A 20,720-nucleotide genomic window follows, 5' to 3' on the forward strand; every position below is an offset into this window, starting at 1 on the left:
ATTTCTAGCTAGTCATTTATACAGCATGCTTCCTCATATTATCTGAACTCCCATTAAAAACCTGATCCAAGCATGTGTTTGAGGTGAATGGCAAAGGGGTTTCTGTTGTTTTGTTTTTATTTTACATCCTCAAACTTGTTTTATAAAGTTCTAAGGGAGGAAGAAACCATTGTTTAAAATGCAGCCATCAATTTACTACTAATATAAAATACTGGGAAATACAAGCTGAAAACTTCCTGGTTTCGAGAACTGAGTGAGTGACACCTCCAATACCTTAAACAAAGGTTTAAAGAAGGGGAAAAACCTCTATTCTAATTCTCTTCATCTGTGGTAGCTGTGACATGACACTCTTGCAGAGAAACCAGGATGTCTGCAGCTCAGATTTCTTAATCTCATAAGGTAATTTTGATGGAAAATTAAACCACCTCTATGCCATTTTTTGAAGTCAGACTATTTAGGGGAGGCTGGGTGGTCCTGGTGGATAGAGCACTAGACTGGAATTCAGGAGACCAGGGGGTTCTATCTCCAGTTCAGCCATTGAATTGCTGTGTGACCTAGGGCAAGTCACTTTACTAGGTTCAAAATTTAAGTCCTTCAAGTGAGAAACTGTGTCTTATTAGGTGTTTGTACAATGAGGCACTACTGTTTATTGTTATTTGTACTACAGCTACAAACATTTGCAGCAGTTAAAGGTCTGGAAGAATTAAAAGCAGGCCTTTCAATGGTAGCTCTTAAGGAAAATCTGCAAGTTAATAGCAGGAAAGGATATAGTTTAACATGTTTCAGAGTAACAGCCGTGTTAGTCTGTATTCGCAAAAAGAAAAGGAGTACTTGTGGCACCTTAGAGACTAACCAATTTATTAGAGTATAAGCTTTCGTGAGCTACAGCTCACTTCATCAGATGCATATCGTGGAAACTGCAGCATAGAATCATAGAATATCAGGGTTGGAAGGGACCCCAGAAGGTCATCTAGTCCAACCCCCTGCCCAAAGCAGGACCAATTCCCAGTTAAATCATCCCAGCCAGGGCTTTGTCAAGCCTGACCTTAAAAACCTCTAAGGAAGGAGATTCTACCACCTCCCTAGGTAACGCATTCCAGTGTTTCACCACCCTCTTAGTGAAAAAGTTTTTCCTAATATCCAATCTAAACCTCCCCCACTGCAACTTGAGACTTTATATATACACAGCAGACTTTATATATACACAGAGAATATGAAACAATACCTCCTCCCACCCCACTGTCCTGCTGGTAATAGCTTATCTAAAGTGATCATCAGGTTGGCCATTTCCAGCACAAATCCAGGTTTTCTCACCCTCCACCCCCCCACACAAATTCACTCTCCTGCTGGTGATAGCCCATCCAAAGTGACAACTCTTTACACAATGTGCATGACAATCAAGTTGGGCTATTTCCTGCACAAATCCAGGTTCTCACACATCCCCCCCACCCCCATACACACACAAACTCACTCTCCTGCTGGTAATAGCTCATCCAAACTGACCACTCTCCAAGTTTAAATCTAAGTTAAACCAGAACATCTGGGGGGGGGGGTAGGAAAAAACAAGAGGAAACAGGCTACCTTGCATAATGACTTAGCCACTCCCAGTCTCTATTTAAGCCTAAATTAATAGTATCCAATTTGCAAATGAATTCCAATTCAGCAGTTTCTCGCTGGAGTCTGGATTTGAAGTTTTTTTGTTTTAAGATAGCGACCTTCATGTCTGTGATTGTGTGACCAGAGAGATTGAAGTGTTCTCCGACTGGTTTATGAATGTTATAATTCTTGACATCTGATTTGTGTCCATTTATTCTTTTACGTAGAGACTGTCCAGTTTGACCAATGTACATGGCAGAGGGGCATTGCTGGCACATGATGGCATATATTACATTGGTGGATGTGCAGGTGAATGAGCCTCTGATAGTGTGGCTGATGTTATTAGGCCCTGTGATGGTGTCCCCTGAATAGATATGTGGGCACAATTGGCAACGGGCTTTGTTGCAAGGATAAGTTCCTGGGTTAGTGGTTCTGTTGTGTGGTATGTGATTGTTGGTGAGTATTTGCTTCAGGTTGCGGGGCTGTCTGTAGGCAAGGACTGGCCTGTCTCCCAAGATTTGTGAGAGTGTTGGGTCATCCTTTAGGATAGGTTGTAGATCCTTAATAATGCGTTGGAGGGGTTTTAGTTGGGGGCTGAAGGTGACTGCTAGTGGCGTTCTGTTATTTTCTTTGTTAGGCCTGTCCTGTAGTAGGTAACTTCTGTAGTGAACTAAAGTAGTAGGTAACTAAAGTAGTGAACTTTAACATGTTCACTTAAGACAGAGAAAAAATCTGTAGGAAACCCTAAAAGGTGATTAAGATCATCATCTTGTCTCTGAAGAATTTACAAGTATGCAAAAATATAAGCAGGGACACAAACATTTTATTTTTTATGCTTTTTTCATTTTTTACACTAACTGTAGCACCCGTAAGTACCAAAGTGGAAGATAGGGGATAGAGGGACCCTTCTAACTGGGGATAGAGGGACCCTTCATAATTTAAAATTATCGTGTTTCTCTAGCCTCTAACCTTAAAAAAGTTACAGGGCATGAATCTTACTGTTGACATGTGAAGACCAGAACATATTCTGGCAGCAACTGATGTAAAGACAAACACCACTCACCTACCCCAGTGAGTGGGGAAACTTGATAGAGCTGGTGGAGAAAGGGGACAGTCTCTGCAGCAGGGAAGGGCACACTGGCTGATCAAGAATAGGTAGTTTCTCCCCTCCAGAAGTCACTGGCATCCACTGACCAGTTGGAGAGAACAGGTGCTGATTGGCCAGCATTCCCCAGCTTCCAGGATTTAACCTGGGGTGGTGGCCATGTGGATCCTCTTTTAGCTCCTTTCCAGCTGATCCACCCTACTCACCCTGAACTAGGAATGGGAAGCTGGCCTGACAGATGCAGATATTCCAGCTCTTCAGTCGTTTAGGGGTCAGGAATGAATTTATTCTCTCATTGGTCAACTGGGGGAAGACCAGGGAGTTTTTTGCCTTCCTTGCAGTACCTTCAAGCCATAGGGGATTAAGTTGGAAGGTACTTAATACCTAACTGAGGTACCTGGGTTGAGTTGTTAATTCATTACAACGTGAGGCAGTTTCCATTTCTGTGAAAAGGATAAAATGAACAGTTCCCAAAAGACCAGAGATTTGGTGATGGGTCTTGGACTCATGGGCTAGGAGGAGACCTTGTGCCCTTCAAGGGGGGAGGTCAGGCCTTGTGGCGGACAGGCCTTGTGGCCCTCAGAGGCCATGGTCTCCACCCTTTTGCACCCTCTGTCCCCCTATGAGGGGCAGGGGAAGTGGGGGTGAAGGGTGCTGGGACTCAGAGAGAGCCGAGCCCTGTGATTAATCTGAGTAGAGTCTACTCCCCATTCTGGGTTATATGGTAGGGATCCATGTAACCCTCACAGTGGAACCAATTCAATGCCCAGTATAGGAAAGTATGGATGATGGGTGGGTAGTGCCCGTCCCCTGTGTTAAAGTATAATAAAAGATGCAGCCTGACACTTAATTCCATGATGTATCTGTCTTCATTTCGCTGCACCAGCAATTCTGGTAATATAAGCAGACCATATTGAATGTTTTCCCACACATTCTGTGAAGCCAGTTACTTCATGTTCATGACTAAAGACAGCTGCAACATTGGCTGAATAGCTCTTTAAATAGCTCAGTCCACTTTCAAACACATTGGAATACTGTACTTTGCCAGAAATGCTCATAACTGTAATCATATATGAAATATACTTTGAAACACATAGTCAAAGCCATAATAACCTACATGGAGATGGACAGTCATGTGTTTTGGACAGTTTAGGATTTTGGTCTCAGGATGAAGTCAGGTTCTGGGACACACAAGAGGAGGTATGTTATGTTCTCTCACATGTGTTTGTGTTTATTCAACCCCCTAAGCGAGAAAGTTGCAGCGCTGTAAATTGCCAGCGTAGACAAGCCCTAATATAACTTTGAAACCTCCTTGGTTTTAGAGCCTGATTTTTGCATGGGACTTAGTCGGAAGCTGGAATTCTCTAACCCACAGAAATACTGGTCCCTTCATGGATTCCAACTTACCTGATTTGTGAAAAATTGAAATCTTTATCTCCTCTGAGGATCAAAGACTAATACTGGACTCAGTGAAATGGGTGCTTTGGAAGGAAGGGCTTACAAAACAAAAACAAGAGCTACTTACATTTTATTAGTATAATTTTTAATTTGTTGAGGTCCCTGAACAATATACATGTTACACTTATAAATGTACATTTTATGGTGGATTACTAAATTTTATTCGGTCTAAGATATGATCAAAAGTATATAGCTCTAATAGAAGATAATAAATGTTACCAAATTCCGCACTCTCCTTCCTTCTCTTTTTCCTCTGATTTCTTTTTCTCCTTGTCAGTTATGTTGATTTTTGCACCTTTTAAAGTTTCTTTGATTTTCCTATAGTCTTTTTGTGTGTTAAGTTATCTGTGTACTTTTGGATTCTGTTACATTTATGATAGTAATTGTATATTTCTTTCTTCCTCTTTTCTGTTATTGCTTGCTTATTATTGTTACAAGCAGTATGAAAAATAAAAACATTTTATACAAAAAAATATTTTCCAGCAACAGACAGGGAACAAGACACTGAAAGACATGCTGTCATAATTTAGAGGATATCCTCTCTTTCACATTGAGAAATAAATCTTAAAACCCAGAGGATATCTGCATAAATGAAGAGCAGCTGAACAACCTCAGAGTCACAAGCAATATTATCTTGCTCACAGAGAACACATGTGACCTATAAGAGTTGATAGAGGATCCCAACTGTGACCAACAGAAATTGCAACTAACAATGAATCTGAGTAAAATGAAGATCTGGCTTAACAGACATGTAGAAGACAGTCAGATCAGCAGAAATAAGAAAATTGCAAAAAATAAAATAAAATAAAAAAATAAAAACACAGCCACCCTGGGTAGCTGTTCAAGCCATCATCCTCAGGAAAGAAGTTAAAGAAAATTAGGCCAGGTTTCAGTAGATTCAAAGGGAAAGAAGGAGAGACAGGACAGACCAAGATGGAACTCTGAATAAAACTCTAGCTTACCAGTCCTAGGCTTTTAATAGACATTTTAGACACATAAAATTAGCTTTATTTAGACTTCCCTTTTGGGGCTCTCCTTTAATCTTTAAACTGGGGTTTCACTCTCTAACACTTGGACTTAGATCAGACTATTTGCAGAAGAGAGGGGCATAGGACAACTCCTCTGGAGAACTTGCCAGAAGGAGTACTTCCAAAAACATGAAGGTACTAAGTGTCAAATTAGTTTAATATAACTTAATTCCTTTTGGTGACTGAGCCTTTCCAGCATATACATAATTTGAACTTTCATAATTTTGAAATTTCCTCCCAAATGTAGCCATCCTGAGAAGAGCGGAGTTCTAAGAATTATATATTTGAAGTGCAACCATATGGATCAAAGCATATTAGAGCATTTACTAAATCAATTGTACTGTAGGACCCTACTGCCTAACGCCACACCCACTGACAACAGGATATCCATACCTTTATAAATTAATAATGTAATCATCACTTGGCTCTCTTGCCTATTTCTAATAAGCAGTGTGAGATCTCTCTCTCCTCCACATGGCTTTCTGTGGACTACACCGTGAGTGACTGAGGGGAAAGTTTTCTCACTTGATTGGCTTCTGTATTGCAAGCATTATTGCATCGGGCTACAGGAGAACTTAAGGATTTCTTAGAGGAGAATAAAGGACCAGAAAAATGTCCATCTTCTTATCATCTTCATTACATTTAAATAGAAGTTCAAGGTCCTTCATGTGTTTACTGTATGCTACTCGACCTCCATAGGTTGTTTGGGTTTCGGGCAATATAAAAACAAAACAGTTTCCTGTGATTTGTGAAACAAGGAGTTGACTTGAAGAAGAAATGACAGGTCAGTGCAAAAACCAAAACAAAACACCCCCAACCCCCCAAATAACGAAAAAAACTATACTTGATCATCATGGACTATGCAGTATTGTACCTATATGGAGGAGGTCCTAACTCAGATCCTTCTGGTGCTTTTATTTGAAATTAAAGAAACAGAAAAAAGGAAAAATGAAAAATAAAGTCCATTGAGCAAAGTAGTGCCAAAGGGGCTTAGGTCAGCATTTGTAGCATGCATTTCAAACTCCAAGTAGGAAATTTGGGGAGTTTTAGACGTTTTATGAAGGCAGTTCTCAGGAATCTGATTATGTATGGATGGCAAGAGACGTGTCCAGGTTTCTTACAGCCTAGTACACTGAAAATGATACAAATGTGTTTACAAAAGGGGATTTGCTTTAGCACCTGAGCAATGGTCTCCTATAGGAAGTATGGAGTGTACTTGATGTTTGCTACCCAAGTGGCAAAATATTAACTAGATAAGCTCAATTGGCTCTTTCTGTATGCTAGGAGAGTACAAGACCTTGTCAGAATAACCAAGCCCAATTAGCTGACACTCAGGTTCCAGACTGCTAAGCACAGAAGCTAGGGTTGGGCTGGGCTGGGCTATTAGTCTCTGTGATAAAAAATCCTTGCAACTATCTGGTGGTTCTGTTTGCATCTGGTTCATTTTGAACTTTAAAGGCCAAGAGCCACCAGAAAAACTTATTTTCTTCACCTTCCTGGTTAGCGAGGGAGATACCAAAAGGGAGGGTCCAAGGTCTGGAAGTGGAATGGTTCTCATATTTCTTGATGCAAATAGGAGGTATGCCACCTTCAGGTCTAATGACATAAAAATCCAGAGGAAGACTGTTGCTGGAATAGATTTTTATGTTAGTCTGGCAATGCACAATCACAAAATGACCATAGAATGACAAACTAAAGTAACAGACCACTAAAAGTCATGGAGAAATAACAGTAAGAACAATTGACCAAAACAGCCAAGGAAAATGAAAGTTTTTGAATAAACTTCTCTAAATTTCAAGTTTCAATGCTGGCTGTATTTCTTCTCACTTTGAACTAGTAAAGAGGAACAGAAGAAAATCCACTTTCTTCTCCTCAACATTTCTTTTAAAGCACAAGCTATCAACATTTAAACAACCCATTGTTGGAAGTATTTAGAGAAGGAACTCCACGAAACCACAGATACATGAATAATATTCTTTTCCTAATTAAAAATCTATTAACTTCAATATCACCATTACAAAACCTGATTACAATGTTAAACCTGCCAAATATGTCTAAATCAATTGGGGAAAATTCAGCCTGACTGCCGTTAAGAGAAGAGATGATTGATTACCAACATTTCATATTTGTAGTCTGAGACATGATAAAGTATCTGGAAGTGAAGTTGCAAGTTCAAAACAGCTTTGATCACCAGCAGATACCTATTTTAATGACCAGAGATGTGACTGTGAATGTTTCAGCACAAAGATTATGTACTAGAGTGTCTGGGAATTCAAACCCTAAAAATTCATACAAAAATACTTCAAAATCAAAATTTTGAGCTTTTTCTCTCTGAGATCTCAAAATCCTAGACAGATGATCACTCGTTTGAGTACTTCTTTCAGACATGTACTTGAAATTAGCATTTTTCTTTTCTCCGTTAGTAAATATTTTTTCAACAATTCAAGAAAATTTGATTATTCTGAGATTACATATTAAATGTGCTTTTTCCCTTCCATTTGGATCTCTACATAGTTTTATGTAATTAAACCAATTATGAGATCTTGTCCTAGAAAATCCCACATTCAATTTATCTAATTTCTTTGCCAAAAAACCCTTTTTATAGTATAAGAACTGAATGGTTCTGAATACTGGTTACTGAATGGTTACTGAATACTCAAATATGGAATAATCTCAACATCAAAATGAAATAAAGAGTCATCTTCAATCCACAGGGGATTACTATGGACATTTAAAGTATTTAGAAATGTTGGAAATAAAAAGCAGAGTATATATTTAAATAAAGCAATAGTTGTCTTTGTAATAAGGCTGAACTCATGTTTTCTTCTAATCTGATCTTTAAGAAGTCTTGCATTTTACCTGGCCAGTCTTTTCTGTGATTGGGTTAAACTAGGGTAGAGTCATCTCAGGCAGGATGGCAACCACTGCAGACCAAGAATTTGTGCTCTGTATACCAAACCTTATCTTTTGTCATATTTCCGCTACTCTAAGAATTTTCAGAGATGCAACGGAATTTGTATTAGTTTCAAAACACGTTCAGTTTTTGCCTAATTTAAAAACTGACTATTATGCCACTGTACCCAAGACACAAGAGATTATTTCCTGAGACTCATCAACTATGCAGAATGATGGCAATACCAATCCATCAGGAGACCAAAGCCAGCAAGTGGAACACAAAAGGCTACAGCTAAACACCCACAAGAGCAAGTCTCTCGCTGGCATAACGACTGGAGAGTTAAAATAGAACAGGTTAGTAATGGTACATGTTAAGAACATAGGAAGAGAAGGATAATACTGTTTGCAGGTCCTGGAAACAAAAGGTACAGCGCTTAGAGAAATTACAGCCATGGAAGTTCTTGAACTAATTTCTACAAGACACAGAAGAACAACTATATTTCTGGAAGGGGAAGTCCTTACTTCCTGCTGCTCGCCAACCTAACTTACGATCATGATGAGAGGTGCTATGCATATGTCTAAACATATGGAAAGAGTCAAAGAAGAAATATCAAGTAAGTGTTTAGGTCTGTGTAGGTTGTAGCCATCATTCCACTCAAAGAAAAAAAAAGTTGGTTTCCAAGAATTACCTGGACTGGAAGTTCAAAGAAGAGTGGAAGTTTGTAAAAGCATCTACTTATTTCTAGATATCCCCCTCAGAAATTCTGTCCTTTCAGAGATCCAGATTCTAATTTTCACTTCAGCAATGTTAAAATGGATCTCTAATCTTGACCTTTACCAGGAGGGTTATATTGAGAACTAGAAAAGTACTACTACTCACATGCATGCTGAAAGCCTCACGTTAATTACTGCAAAAAGAAAAGGAGTACTTGTGGCACCTCAGAGACTAACAAATTTATTTGAGCATAAGCTTTCGTGAGCTACAGCTCACTTCATTGGATTCATTCAGTGGAAAGGATGCATTCAGTGGAAATTAGCTCACGAAAGTTTATGCTCAAATAAATTTGTTAGTCTCTAAGGTGCCACAAGTCCTCCTTTTCTTTTTTCCAGATACAGACTAAAACGGCTGCTATTCTGAAACATGTTAATTACTGTTTCATATGGAGAAGCTTTTGTTTAACGGTGGAAACAATGGATGGAAACTTGATAGAAATATGTTTTTTTCTTTATTGACTTAAGTCACATGGCTGACCATTTACTATATACTATTATTACCAGAATCTCTGCAGTGGCCTTGTAGTTATAAATCAACGTATTTTACATTTTATATGTAAACATTTTCTGTCATTTGTTTAAAAATGCTTAGTAATTAACAATGGTATCATGAAACTTTACTTCTAATTATGCCAAAGGCATCAAGAGACCAGGATAAGTGCCTTTTTATTTAAGTCATAAGAAACAAAACATCTCAAACGTCAAGAAATATATTCTAACGTTAAATCCAGATTTTAAAACCATATTATTTATATAAATAATTTAGACACTGAAGTAAGATCTTTGCCATTGATTTTACCAGGACTAAGATGTGGCCGTATGTAAATTAGATGGAATGTTTACAGGTCTAAGCATATGAAGTATTTAGGTAACTTGAACCACTAGTTCAACTGAATTTGTTTCAAGGTGGAAAGGCTAGACATAATGAAGCTGAACAGGTAGGGTTGAGACCTTAAGTAAACCTCAAGGTATTCCCTGTTCGGGGTGAACTGTAAATATCCTATAGCACTATTCACAAGACTGGGGGTTTTTCTTGCTGTGCTGGCCACAATTTTAGTTCTCCACAGTGCTATGCAGCATGCTGTGTGTTTGTTGGTTGCTGCCCTCCACCTCACGGGTGGCTGCATTTCAGTAATGCTATGTGTACTGTATATACAGTAGATTTCAACACCTGGGGATTCTGAAGGATGAAAGATGCTATGTAAAATATATTACTACATGTTCAACAATATCAGTAATTTCCAAATAATCCTTGTGTTTTTTCTTCCCCCCAGGATAACTTTTTGTTGCAACTAACTTTACTGGAAAAGTAACATCAGACTTCGATTTTCAATAAGTGATACTTTTATTAATAATTTTTACTCTAGTAAAATTTGCTAGTTTCCCAAAGAAAAAGTCCTTGACCAAAATATCAGAGGATATTAAACTGAGAAGTGACCTACTGATGCAAATCATTAAATCTATTTGCATTTGCTTACTGAACCCTATCACAGAAATTAAACTACATAGAGTGGGAAAAAGAGCTGGTTGTGCATGGTTAAAAGGAGACATCTTGGAGGATCCAAGCTCTATGTCATTAATTTTCTCACTTCTCCTCATTAACAAGTAAAATGTTTTTACTGCTTGAAAAGTTTTAATAAATAGGAAAAAGCAGTGCAGCTGACATACGTTTTTAATGTAATATACAAGAGCTTTTAATATTTTTACATACATTAATGAAAAAGCTAAAAAAGGTTACATTTCTGAAGAAAAGGCAAAAGAAATAATATTTGGACAATTATGGGATACTTTTCAGAATTTTAACCCTTTCATTCTGGCACTTACTGTGTTGTGGTTGATCAATTAAAATTCAGTTGAAATCAACAGACCTACACGGGTGTCAACTAATTCACAAGCAGCTAAGCAGTTAATTAAGTACAAGTATATCCTCACATTCAGTTCTGTACTCCAATAAACTTCTATTTATTATGAAGAACTATGGCATGTATATTACATGAAGTCAATACTCTTGCTATACAGAAATGTTAAGATACACAAGCTTCACAATTCTCAGAATAATTACAGTTAATTCATACACAGGTTGTACGTAAACTTTGCAAATTGGACTGAAACCCTACAACTCATATGTGGTCTACCAAACCAGCAGTTGCAACAGGGTTAAGCAATCTCAATGGGCCTCTACAAATTCAGTTCCTGACAAAGCAATCAAGACAAAACACTTTTCCTGACAAAACACTTTTCCCCACTTTGTTCGAAGATTGGACAGATAGAGTTATAATCTTCTGTAAAATATTCCATCTTTGCTGCAACAGAAATCATAGCTCTCTGGAAGCCCAAGAGGCACAAGCAAACTCCATGAACCAACTGATATTCCTTGAATTTTACTATGAGTCAATCTCAAAAGTTTTGGCAGATCGGGTAAGCATTCAAAACCTCAGATGTTTATCTGAATCTTTTTACACCAATTCATTCTGTATTACAAAAACACCCATTATCACTCAACTCGTACCCTGCTTTGTCTTGATCTTAATGATCCATCTGAAATAGGGTTGCCAACAATCTAATTGCACAAACACAAACACCCTTGCCCCACTCCTTCCCCAAGGCCCTGCCCCTTTTCTGAGGCCCCACCCTGCTCACTCCATCCCTTCTTGCTCTTTCACTCGCTCTCGCTCACTTTCACTGGGCTGGGCCAGGGGATTGCAGGACGGGGTGCAGGCTCTGGGCTGGGGGTGGAGCCGATGGGTGAGCCTGGGGCAGGGGGTTGGGGTGTGGAAGGGGGATTGGGGTGTAGGCTCTGGGAGGGAGTTTGGGTGCAAGAGGGGGCTGGGGCAGGGGTGCGGGAGGAGGTTCAGGGTGCAGGCTTCGGCCAGGCAGCATTTACCTCAGGCATCTCCTGGAAGTGGCGGCATGTCTGGCAGTGGCTCCTAGGCGGCCAGGAGGATCTGCACGCTGTCCCTGCCTGTAAGCACTGCCCCTGCAGCTCCCATTGGGCCAGTGGGAGCTGTGGAGCCAGTGCTCGGAGCAGGGGCAGTGTGCAGAGACCTCCTGGCTATGCCACCACCTAGGAGCTGCTGCCGGACATGCTGGCTGCTTCCAGGAGTGGCATGAAGCCAGGGCAGGTAGGGATCCTACCTTAGGCCCGCTACACTACCGGACTTTTAGCAACCTAAAATCTCCCAGATTGACTTTAGTAGCTTCTGAGAGATTAAGCCTGATTACGGGAGACTCCCAGCCAAACCAAGAGAGTTGGCAACCCTAATCTGAAAGGAAGAACCCATGGAAAAATAAGAAATACTGTTCAGTTCTAGGTAAAAACAGAGCAAACAAGCTGCACAAGGGAGGCCATTGTTTTCCTGATGCTCAACAGGACGATTAGCCCTTCCTGTGACTACCAACTCTGTGCAGAGCCCAAAATCATGGGTGGGCTCAAAGCAGTCAGCTATATTGTTTGTGCCCGACAGCATTGCTGTATTTCTTGGGAAGCCATCAAAAATCTAGCAGGTTTCAACAGCAGATGTACATCTTAGGGTTTTATGTATCTCCTATTACAACAGTATCTAAGTGCTCAATGATCTCCACAGAGACGTCACAGTGTACTCTTCAGCAATAAAAGCTTTCTTTGGTGTGGAAGTCAATCCTCCCATTGGACAGGACCGCCTGAGAGGGGCAAAAGAGGCAGTTTGGCTAGGGACTCCTGCTGAGAGGGCCCCCAAACCTTCTGTGAAGAGGCTCTGCGACATGGTGTGGGGGTTGCAATGTCACTCACTGAAATTTAGCTGGGCAGCCCTTCGGTCATGATGGAGGGGTAAATGGGCCAAACCTGAGTGGCACTGCAACCCCATGTGCCAGGTCGCAACACCCAGAACAGGGAACCAGGGCCAGCCCCACGTGACAGAAGCCACTACTGCGGGCTTGCTCAGCAACCCCCCTCCACCTCAATCATTTTTTTTTTTGGAAGAGTGAGGGGCCTCAGTTTCAAGTTTTGCCCTAGGCCCCCAAAAACCTCTGTGCAGTCCTACCCTTGCAGATGGTAGCAGCCAGGTGGCTTGGCTAGCGGTTTCATGATACCTATGTTCCACAGTCTACTGCATACTCCCCGAAACAGCTCCAAACTTTTAAAACATGCAAAGTGCAGTTTGTGCCACAGGTACTGGAAGAGTCCCAGAAAGAAAGCTACTAAAAATGTCAAGCTGCAATAGGAAAGGATATTGACTATTCCTGCCGGATAACAGAGAAATGTAATCCTTATAACTGTGCAACCCCGTTCCTCTCTCATCCAGAGACGATGTTGAATGGGAGTAGAAATTGTGCTCCATTAATCTGCTACTAGAATGAGGACCAGAGTGTTCCCTCTAATAAGGACCTGCAATAGATGGCAGTGGTATATTGGAGGGCATTGGTGATAAGAGAGACAGATTCTTTCTTGAACAGCTTGATTTGAGCATAGATAAAGTTTCATGCTGGTTCTTGTTTTGCTTAAACTATTATTTGCATCTTTATTAAAGATCTATTTCTTCTATAATGCTCTATTTTTGAGTAGGCGCCTGTATCTTTGCTCTATTTTTGAGTAGGCACCTGGATAAGTTATATCACATACTACAGTCCATGATTGTTTTTGCCAACCTAAAATATCATAGCTGTAAAATGCAAGTACTTGTTTGTCATAACACTTCTTGGTTTGGAAGTCAGAACCAACTATCTGTCTATATGTTTATAAACATGAACAGCTTTCTGTGCTAGTAAAGTTGTATGTTCTTATACAGATTTTCTTAAAAAAACAAAAACCCATTTCTATTTCAATGTGAAATGCTATTTGAAAGGTTTAATATTTAATTGGAGACAAATATTTTTAGTACAAAAATTCAACTTACTGTTTTAAATTTCAAATTTAGGATTTTTCATACATCCTTCAAAGCTTTTGCCTCAAATTTAAGGGTAAGAACATAACAGTAAAAACTTGTGATGAGTGGCTTCTATCTGAATCTTGTAGTGCTGCCTTTATGACTTATGGATGGTCATGCATCAGAGCTGTAACAATATAGGAAAAGATAGGACATCAAAAAAATTCATACCATTGATTATAATGGAGTTACACAGGATTTACATCAGTTTAAATGAAAGCAAAATGCAGCTTTCACCAATCATGCAAAATACAGCTATTTGCCATCCACACAAGCCAGCACAGCTTATCTTGAAAATCATTTCAGCTAACATAGGAAGAAAATGTAGTTGAGACAGACTGGATTTGTACCATCTGGACGGCCTTAACAGGATCTGTAAACTTTCTACAGGCTTTTGGGGTTAATTTTGTTTAAGTTTTTGAAATGTTATTTCCAATAAAAAGTTTTCTTATCTAGATGTAGGTATAAACAATCCTATTGCATCTCCACAAGAAACTATGAAGAGAAAAACTAGCCCAGTTTATTTTTAATAAAAGGAGGGCTATGCTATATAATAACTCTTCCTGCCACATCCATTGAATCTGCTGAAATAAAGATTGATGCCTGGATATTTCTAGACACTTCTAGCAGAGGAGGCAATATTTCTTTTCTTTAACAAAAACTCATTTATTTTTTTTTTAGTATTTTGTAATAATTTGAGGGAAAAGTAAAGGCTTCTTCTTCCTATCCACCCATTAGGAATCTGCATGTTTTAATTTCTGACATGAAAAGACAGAAATGCCAAGAAGATATATTGGATAATCTGGTGCCACAAGCTAAAAGACATTCTGAAATACAAGCTTTAGAAAGATGCGTGATATACAACTGCTACATACTCCTTTTTGGTTATTATTCTACACAGACATTCAGAGCATATTTTCACATCTTCAGTGCTTAATCACAAAACAGATTTATATACTGGGATTATGAGGGGCTGAAAATGTAGATTTATAATAGTGTTTAAAGATTACCCCACCCCATTTATTGTTAATATTCTCCCATATACTGCCCATTTGCCTCCCTTTCTTGGTACCATATTACCATAGAACATTTAGTTGCAACAGAATGATGGAATAATGGAATCCTTGTAAAAAATGTTTTTAAAAAAAGGCAGTCTGAACTTAGCTGGCAGAACAGTGCTCTATGAGCTTCAGTTATAGTAACATACAAAGGAAGCATTTTTAGCCGCTGGAAAAAGTAACAGTCAGTTTTGTAATCTACGAAAAGTAAATGTCAAAAGTTTGTTCACAAACTTGTATCCCCAACCAAGCGGCACACTAGGTTTCCACTGTCCCACCTGACTGGATTTGTCTTTGAAGACATCTTTGGAACAAACAATGCTTGCTTCACTAGCTGAAGGTTTAACTACTGTTCATTCACGAGTGATGAAGTCTCCCCAGTGCCACAAACAAGGAGATTTGGAGTGATAGGGCTTTCTAAATGCTTCATCTATACTAACCAGCTAGGGAGGATAAGATGACTTTCTGGAGAAAGGCACAGGATAAGAAGCTTTAAAAGTAATAACATGGATTCCATCAGGAACAGGCATAACTGGAAGACTTATAACCCTTGGCTATTTTTCTTAAACACAATGAAACTATTCAACTTTATCAATGGGCCGCTGAAAATAAAAGCAAATATTACCCCAAAAGAACCACTAAACCTTCAGAAGTACTCTGATGTTTTTAAGAATGAATTACTGCACGAGCACGAAACAATACATGGTTACTCTTAAAGTATCTTAGATAATATTTGGGAGGAAATATGGGGTAATGGACAGAGCACTGGACTGGGACATGAGATCTCTACCACTTACCAGCTCCGTGATCATAAACAAGACATTTCCCTTCTCCATGCCTCAGTTTTCCCCACTGCAAAATGGGGATGATGTTACTGATCTCTTTATAAAGCATTTTGAAATCTACTGATGAAAAGCACTCAAAAGAGCTCGATAATTATTATTATTATTATAGTATTATTCCAATATCTTGTGAAGTTAGTCTTACATTAACCAAATGAAGTACCGACTATGAAAACCTTACCTCTGACAATTGTAGTTTATTCTCAGTCATTTGTTACACTTCATAATATATTAGTAAGTGCTCTATCATGTACTACATAAAAATAATGTCATATTTGGCCCTGCTTCTGTCCCACTCAGGGCAACATTTTAGCACTGAATTTTGTGGAACCAGGAGCAGATCCTTTTAGAAGACAAACTTCAGTACAGCACTCTGGTATAAACCTTAGCTGAAAAGTTGAGATACCCTATTAGGGTTTATGGCTTTTATAAGATGTATGCATTAATATTAGTGTGAACTAGTGAGGTTCAAGTGTGTTTTTGTGAAAACAATGGTTGTCGTTAAAAGGTCAACAGTAATTTGCAGCACACTGATGTCTGAAATACCTTTTTTGCTATGTTTAAAACAGGCAGTAACGAAAGAAACTATGTGGTATCTATAGAAAAATGCTGAGTTCTATGGCAATGACCACTTATGCATGTACATACAGTGGGTAAATAAAAAGTGGACATTTAAGTTTTTAATCTAAACCATGGTATCTATGATATAATTTCCACTTTAAGTATACATCCGGACTAAATGTGTACAGCTAAATGTACCATCCAATCAGGTTCTTCCTAAATTATTTTAAGTACTAAAGATCTTTCTGCTTCTATACCTGCTTAATTTTTTTTTCTGGCAAAATTAAATTATATATTTTCCTTTTGGCATCTAGCGGCTGTAGCTGATTCATTTCATCAGGTATTATTATTAATAATGATGTGTGAGAAATGTACTAATAGCAAAATCTCATCACAATGTCACAGGACAAATATTGTTACTATACGAAGTAACGCACACAGATAAGCTACTGCATCAACAGAATATAAGAATATTTATATATTGTGGTTTGTGTGTTATCATATATAATTACAGAAAAATTATACATAAATCACACAAACACATATACATACATATGTGTGTCTACACAAACATAAAAGCATCTCTAATAGCTTACCCACAAACTGACTATTTTTATGCTCCTTAAAAACTGGAATCCTTAAGTTTTGTATTCATTGATTATGGACCACTCAATGCAGGACAAATCCCAAATATGAACTTTTCATCTAAGATTACCAGAAAGCTATCAAGTCATTTTTCAATCATTTAAGTGACCTTAAATGTATAAAGGGCTATGTGGCTGCCAATTTGGAGAAAATAAAGTTATATAAAATTACCAGTTTGAGATTATAACTCAGTATTCTGAGTACCAAATGTCACCCAAAAGGCAGTCTGCTATTAACATTATATGTATAATGTATCAATCTATATCTGTATCTATATCTATATACAAACACACACACACAATACGGTCAATGTGTTTACAAAATACATTTGAGAACCTACAGGATACTGGACGAGGTGTTTAGTAAACAAGTTTTATTATTTCAGTAATCTATTTATTATACTCCTGTGTGGTAAGGTTTTGAATTAGTAAAAGTTCATGGCATAAAGTAACATTTCAGCTTGAAGCAGATAACTGATTAGATATTACGGAGCCAATATTCAATGAAGTTCTGCAGAACCTTCATAAGGCAACACAAAAATAAGTGAAATTCAGAGTTGTACAGATCAGTACAAAGCCAAAATTCAAGTCAGGTTCATCCAAAGGTTGGCTAAAGATCACAAAACAGGGCCTAGTTTTCGATTTATCTGAGCCAACTCATGGCTTCAGGTGAAAAAAAGAGTTCACATAGTGGTTTCATGTAGATTCATTCCAAAACCAGGCCAAACTTGGCAGGTTTCTGCTGTGTTTTACTTTAAGTTCTTGGAATTATTCATCCCCAGATATCAAAGTGAAACTCAGGGTATGTGAAGCTTCATGAACATCAGGCAAAAATATGTTCCCACCAGTTCCTGCAAATGCAAGCCTCAGAGATTGGTACAGCTCTGGTACTGAAGCAGATTTATAAGCATGGATGGGGAAAAAAAAAGTATATGGTTCACTAAGGGTTCACAAAGATTTTTTTGAACAGCTAACATTGTAGTCATTCCAAAATATTTAGTTAATTTAGATAAGCTAACTGTGCAATATTCAAAATAAAACAGGGAAAATAAATGTATTCAAAAATAAAATTAATCACTGTTAAAGAAAAGTTTCATCCACATAAAGTTAAAAAACCACAGCTGACATCCTGAAGTAAAAACTAGTTGCTTACTTGTCAAAGATTGCTCAGCACCTCTGGGGGTGGGAGGTGAGGGGTGCAAGAGGGGAAAATTAGCACAGGGATTTGTTGTAAAAGACAATATGCAAAAACAATATGCTGGTATGTTTCTAGGTGGTTTAAAAACAATTATCACAGCACAAAAGTCTGCTAAAAAGATCAGTTCCTGCAGATCTTACCAACAAGCAAGACTCTAGCTGATTCAATGGGAGTTATGCACATGTAAACTCTTCAGACTGGGTCAAAAATGACAACTCTTTGAGCCTGCTTAATTATAATGAAGCCTCACCAAATTTGGGACTGTCTGAAGGCAGGATGAGACTAGATAGGTTAGACAAGGGCAAGGTAGGTCCCTTACATAAATCAACATATAATAGAATGAAGCTGAACCAGGGAATATAGAATGTAACAGATACTTACTACAGCTAAATTGGATGGCTGAAACAACAGAACCTAAGATCACAAATCTTTAACTTACAATTATATTCAGTGTAAGCAATTAAAAAAAACCCCTAAGAACTATACATAACTGGAAATCAGTTCCTCTTTCACTTTCCTGACATGGTCCGAGTTCAATGGTTCTTGGCTTTCCCCTACAACTACTCTTGATACATTATTATGAATATTTCTAGGACTGTGGTATATGTAGCTCCCTGACTTAGACAGTGAGGTCCATCAGATAATGCAGGGAAAACCCCTAGAACGCTGAAGTTAAGTCCTGGGAAGTGAACACAATATATCCTTTTAAATTTATCTTTAATGTAGGAAAGACAAAACATGTTGTGGCTTTTGGTGACAGTACATTTTCAAGATTGGCCATGAGTGTTTGGGCAGAGAAAAATTGGTGCCTCTATCTGACAAATTATTTTTCAGCGATGCTAACTTTTAACAGCTACCACTGAGTTCAACTAGGGTACCCCTGTTACAATTTTGAAAGTTTTGGCTGAGGCTTCTAGAATGCAACGCCTCCAAGAAATATTATCCTATGGCAAATTACATCTTGCCTTATTGACGTCTTCCCCCCCGCCAATTTGCGAACTAAAACATTGTTTGCTAGTGTACAGTAATTTTACAGGAAGGTTGAAATGAGGGCAGGGAGTAGTGGTATTCTTCTAAACTCTGCCCCTCAAAATAAGCTCCACCCATGAGAGTCATCAAAATGAGACTCTTCTCTCAATAGGTTGTGCAGATTTTCTAAGAATGATTGTATATACTGCTTCTCCCTTACTGGGTTTTGAATATGCCTGTGGGCTCTGCTAGAATTCTTGACCTTGGCTGCTTCTTGGACTCCTTGGAGAAAAAAATACTCTCCAAAATGTCATCAAAATAAGACTTCACTCATAAGTTGTGTGTTGCACAGAATGAAATACTTAATGTTGACATTTAAATCACCAGCATCATTGAGTATCTGATTTAATACCTGGCAGATGAATGGAGCAATTTACCCATCTCAGACCTACTGTTCCAGGCTCTCAGCAGACTCACATAAACCTCTATGCATTGGTTACACACTATTGACATTTTTGAGGTTTTCTTTGCAACCATAATAGCTAGAACTCTCTCTCTCACACACACAGATTTTGGAGTACAAAATAGGAAACGGAGATATGCTGGTATGTCATACTTCCAGGTACTGATCCAGTCAGACATTTTTATGATCACAAAAATTAACTTTTAAAATTGCCATTTCACCTACACCAGACCTCTCCTACAGATTAGAAACATAGGGACTGCTAAAATGGACCATTCCCATTGTCTCTCTAATCCACTATCTTGTCTCCAACAGCAACAGTGGCAAAAAAGAGGCTCGAATATAAGTAGCAAGAAGTCCCAAAGTAGGCAGGTATGGGATCATCTGCTGCCCAGAAGATTATACTCTCGACAACCAGTAGATAGCTACTTAATTAGTCCATGAATCATGAGGTTTCATATCCATTCTATTTTTTTAAGTATTTAGTGAACACTCTGGATATTCTTGTTATTCATATAAAAAAGTACAATCCCTCTTTGAATCATGCTAAGCTCTTGACCTCAGCAAGATCCTGTGTAAATGAGTTCCACAGTCCAATTATGCATTATGTGAAAGAGTATTTCCTTTTATTAGTTTTGAATTTGCGATCTTTAAATTTTACTGAATGTCCCCTTGTTCTATTAAAAAGTAAATTCTTTAATCTTGCTTGTAACTCCTATTTTGCTAAAGTAAATGTGCACATCTTTCCCCATGTATATTGTGATGCTAATAAATGTATCCACTTTGACTTTATTAAAATTAAACCTACCACTGCCCTGGCTTTGGTTCTCAGGCATGTGCATGCAATTTGTACAGTCCCTCTGCCCTGACTGCTCAGGGTTCGTGTGAATTCTGACAGCACACACTGTTCCTATCCTCACCCAGAGCCACACTCAGAGAGGAATATACATACACAGATCTCTTCCTACTTGCACACTCAAATGCCATCATGGAACCATTTCTCTACTCCAACCACCGCAGAGCCCCTCTTTGGGACTGGCATCTGCACTGACAAAGAGGTGGAGAGGGGTAGCTGGGGACAGGACCAAGAACGCACATCATCCCCTTTCCAGGCCCATGAACATTCCCCTGAGAAGAAAGTCCCACTCTCTTGGGTTCCCAATGGCTGCCATGGCCAAAGAGAATCTCAGCCAGTGGGTGAAACAGTGCACTGGGTCCAGATCTG

The 20,720-nt window shown here is 38.7% G+C and overlaps 1 protein-coding gene across 9 annotated transcripts in view; it reads right to left on the reverse strand.

Annotated features, from left to right (window-relative positions):
• Nucleotides 1-20,720, reverse strand: part of MGMT (O-6-methylguanine-DNA methyltransferase) — a 369,913-nt gene that overhangs the window by 267,919 nt on the left and 81,274 nt on the right. Inside the window, exons 1-2 of one of the 9 annotated variants that reach the window (XR_012160041.1) lie at nucleotides 15,616-15,650; nucleotides 13,731-13,887 (exon numbers count right to left, since the gene is read on the reverse strand). The exons of 7 other annotated variants lie outside the window; for them this stretch is intronic. The gene's annotated coding sequence lies outside the window, so the exon portion shown is untranslated. Of the gene's footprint in view, nucleotides 1-13,730; nucleotides 13,888-15,615; nucleotides 15,651-20,720 lie in introns of those variants that run through there. One more of the 9 variants, XR_012160040.1, reaches the window with a different exon arrangement.

The sequence above is a fragment of the Lepidochelys kempii genome, chromosome 7 (genome assembly GCF_965140265.1).
Source record: "Lepidochelys kempii isolate rLepKem1 chromosome 7, rLepKem1.hap2, whole genome shotgun sequence".
NCBI lineage: Eukaryota > Metazoa > Chordata > Testudines > Cheloniidae > Lepidochelys > Lepidochelys kempii.